Here is a 4,725-nt window from a genome sequence, read left to right on the forward strand (position 1 = left end):
CACTTTGAGTGAACGCCTGCGATACTTTCAGAATTTGAATTTGAAGATGAGCATCGACGCGCTCGCGTGCATGACGCGCACGCGTCGATGTGACAAAGTAGTGATAGGTGCAAACGCGTACATGATGCTGGGGCGCAGATGTGAAGTTTTATCATCCACGCGCACTGGTGGACGAAATTGTGATTTCTATCTTTTGAGCTTTAGCATATATTTACTCTTAGGGCACTGTTTATTTTCACAACTCCGTTCAACTAACCAGCAAGTGTACTGGGTCGTCCAAGTAATAAACCTTACGTGAGTAAGGGTCGAATCCATAGAAATTGTTGGTATGAAGCAAGCTATGGTCACCTTGCAAATCTCAGTTAGGCAGATTAAATTTGTTTATGATTTTTTAGAATAATTAATAATAAAAAGGAATGATAAAAGGGATAGAACACTTATGCAGATTCATTGGTGGGAATTTCAGATAAGCGGATGGAGATGCTGTAGAGCCCAGGGACGCCTGCTTTCCTACTGCTTCTACTCAATCCTTCTTACTTCCTTTCCATGGCAAGCTTTGTTTAGGGGTTCACCATCAACTGTGGCTACTTTCAATCCTCTCGGGGAAATATCCTATGCGGCTGTCACTCGCACAGCTAACCAGTCTAGAGGTATCACCCATGGCTGATGGCTACATCCCATCCTCGCAGTGAAAACTAATGCTCACGCACTCTGTCACAGTACGGCTAATCACCGGTTGGTTCCCTCCCCTACTGGAATAGAATCCCTCTTTTGCGTCTGTCACTAACGCCCAGCAGGTTACAGGTTTGAAGCACGTCACAGTCATTCATTACCGGAATCCTACTCGGAATACCACAGACAAGGTTAGACTTTCCGGATTCCCAGGATCCTACTCGGAATACCACAGACAAGGTTAGACTTTCCGGATCCTCATAAATGCCGCCATCTATCTAGCTTATACCACGAAGATTCTGTTGGGGAATCTAAGAGATACGCATTCAAGCTCTGTTGCATGTAGAACGGAAGTGGTTGTCAATCACGCGCGTTCATAAGTGAGAATGATAATGAGGGTAATCTAACTCATCACATTCATCATGTTCTTGGGTACGAATGAATATCTTGGAATAAGAATAAGAGAGATTTGAATAAAAGAAAATAGAACTTCATTAATACTTGAGGTACAGCAGAGCTCCACACCCTTAATCTATGGTGTGCAGAAACTCCATCGTTGAAAATACATAAGCAAAGAGTTCTGGCATGGCCGAATGGCCAGCCCTCTCTAACGTGATCACAGGATTCAAAATTACAATCCAGGATGTCTAATACAATAGATAAATGTCCTATATATACTAGACTAGCTACTAGGGTTTACATGAGTAAGTAATTGATGCATAAATCCACTTCCGGGGCCCACTTGGTGTATGCTTGGGCTGAGCTTGATCATTCCACGAGCTAAGGCATTTCTTGGCATCAAACTCCAGGTTATGACGTGTTTTGGGCGTTCAACTCCGGATAATGACGTTTTTCTGGCGTTTAACTCCAGACAGCTGCATGAACTTGGCGTTTAACGCCAAGTTACGTCGTCATTCTTCGAATAAAGTATGAACTATTATATATTGCTGGAAAGCCCTGGATGTCTACTTTCCAACGCCGTTGAGATCGCGCCAATTGAAGTTCTGTAGCTCCAGAAAATCCATTTCGAGTGCAGGGAGGTCAGATTCCAACAGCATCAGCAGTCCTTTTGTCAGCCTTCTTCAGAGTTTTGCTCAAATCCCTCAATTTCAGTCAGAATTTACCTGAAATCACAGAAAAACACACAAACTCATAGTAAAGTCCAGAAATGTGAATTTAACATAAAAACTAATGAAAACATCCCTAAAAGTAGCTTAAACTCACTAAAAACTATATAAAAACAATGCCAAAAAGCGTATAAATTATCCGCTCATCACAACACCAAACTTAAATTGGTGCTTGTCCCCAAGCAACTGAAAATCAAATAGGATAAAAAGAAGAGAATATACTATAAAGTCCAAAATATCAATGAATATTAATTTAATTAGATGAGCGGGACTTGTAGCTTTTTGCTTCTGAACAGTTTTGGCATCTCACTTTTTCCTTTGAAGTTTAGAGTGATTGGCTTCTCTAGGAACTTAGAATTTCAGATAGTGTTATTGACTTTCCTAGTTAGGCATGTTGATTCTTGAACACAGCTATTTTATGAGTCTTGGCTGTGGCCCTAAGCACTTTGTCTTCCAGTATTACCACCGGATACACAAATGCCACAGACACAAAACTGGGTGAACCTTTTCAGATTGTGACTTAGCTTTGCTAAAGTCCCCAGTTAGTGGTGTCCAGAGCTCTTAAGCACACTCTTTAGCTTTGGATCACGACTTTAACCATTCAGTCTCAAGCTTTTCACTTGGACCTTCATGACACAAGCACATGAATAGGGACAGCTTGATTTAGCCGCTTAGGCCTGGATTTAATTTCCTTGGGCCCTCCTATCCATTAATGCTCAAAGCCTTGGATCCTTGCTTTAAAATTTTTCGCCATTTTTTTTTGAACTGCTTTTTCTTGCTTCAAGAATCAATTTCATGATGTTTTTCAGATCATCAATAACATTTCTCTTTGTTCATCATTCTTTCAAGCACCAACAATTTTAACACTCATAAACAACAAGATCAAAAGACATATGCACTGTTCATTCATTCATTCAGAAAACAAAAATTATTGCCACCACATCAATATAATTAAATTAAATTCGCTAATAATTTCGAAAATTATGTACTTCTTGTTCTTTTGAATTAAAACATTTTTCTTTTAAGAGAGGTGAAGGACTAATGGATTTTATTCATAGCTTTAAGGCATGGTTACACACTAATGATCATGAAGTAGAAACACAAAAACATAGATAAACATAATACTTAAAAACCGAAAACAGAAAGAAATAAAGAACAAGGAATGAATCCACCTCTAGTGGCGTCTTCTTCTTGAAGGACCAATGATGTTCTTCAACTCTTCTATGTCCCTTCCTTGCCTTTGCTGCTCCTCTCTCATTGCTCTTTGATCTTCTCTTATTTCTTGGAGAGTGAGGGCGTGTTCATGGTGTTCCACCCTTAGTTGTTCAACATTATGGCTCAAGTCTTCCAAAGAGGTACTAAGTTGCTCCCAATAGTTGTCGGGAGGAAAGTGAATTCCTTGAGGCATTTGTTGATGATGAACTTCCTCATGTTCTTCTTGAGGGCCGTGAGGAACTTCTCTTGTTTGCTCCATCCTTTTCTTGGTGATGGGCTTGTCTTCTTCAATGGAGACATCTCCATCTATGATAACTCCGGCTGAATAACATAGATGGCATATGAGGTGGGGGAAGGCTAGCCGTGCCATGTATGAAGGCTTGTCAGCTATTTTGTAGAGTTCATTAGAGATGACTTCATGAACCTCTACTTCCTCTCCAATCATGATGCTATGAATCATGATGGCCCGATCCACAGTAACTTCAGATCGGTTGCTTGTAGGGATGATGGATCTTTGGATGAACTCCAACCATCCTCTAGCTACAGGTTTGAGGTCCAATCTTCTTAGTTGGACTGGTTTGCCTTTGGAGTCTACTCTCCATTGGGCGCCTTCCACACAAATGTCCGCAAGGACTTGGTCCAACCTTTGATTAAAGTTGACCCTTCTTGTGTAGGGGCGTTCATCACCTTGCATCATGGGTAAATGAAACGCCAACCTCACATTTTCCGGACTGAAATCTAAGTATTTTCCCCGAACCATTGTGAGATAGTTCTTTGGATTTGGGTTCATACTTTGATCATGGTTCCTAGTGATCCATGCATTAGCATAGAACTCTTGAACCATCAATATTCCGACTTGTTGCATGGGGTTGGTTATGACTTCCCACCCTCTTCTTTGGATCTCATGTCGGATTTCCGGATACTCATTCTTTTTGAGCTTGAAAGGGACCTCGGGGATCACCTTCTTCTTTGCCACAACATCATAGAAGTGGTCTTGGTGGCTTTTGGAGATGAATCTCTCCTTCTCCCATGACTCGGAAGTGGAAGCTTTTGCCTTCCCTTTTCCTTTTCTTGAAGAAACTCCGGTCTTGGGTGCCATTGATGGTGAATGATTAAAAGAAAAGGTAGGTGGGGATCCTGTGGGGTCCACAGATCCTGAGGTGAAAAGAAATACCATTCCTTCACCCTATAGGCATGTAAATTGCCTTCATGCACCATTCTGGCGTTCAAACGCCCATTGGTGCATGTTCTGGGCGTTAAACGCCCATGTAATGCTTGTTTCTGGCGTTGAACGCCAGTTTCAAGCTTGTTTCTGGCGTTCAGCGCCAGATTGCCCTCTGTGTGCACATCCTGGCGTTAAACGCCAGGTTGTTGCTTGTTTTGGGCGTTCAGCGCCAGAAAGATGCTCTGTTCTGGCGTTGAACGCCAGCCAGATGCATCTTACTGGCGTTGAATGCCAGTCTGCGCTGCCCCAGGGTGAAAAATTTTTTTCTTCTGTTTTTGACTCTGTTTTTAATTTCTTTGAATTTTTCGTGACTCCTCATGATCATGTACCTAATTCAACACAAAAATAACACTAAAACAAAATAAAATAAAATTAGATAAATAAGATTGGGTTGCCTCCCAACAAGCGCTTCTTTAATGTCAATAGCTTGACAGTGGCTCTCATGGAGCCACAAGATGATCAGGTCAATTTAGTGTGTTGTCTCCA

This window comes from Arachis hypogaea, chromosome 6 (genome assembly GCF_003086295.3).
Source record: "Arachis hypogaea cultivar Tifrunner chromosome 6, arahy.Tifrunner.gnm2.J5K5, whole genome shotgun sequence".
Classification (NCBI taxonomy): domain Eukaryota; kingdom Viridiplantae; phylum Streptophyta; class Magnoliopsida; order Fabales; family Fabaceae; genus Arachis; species Arachis hypogaea.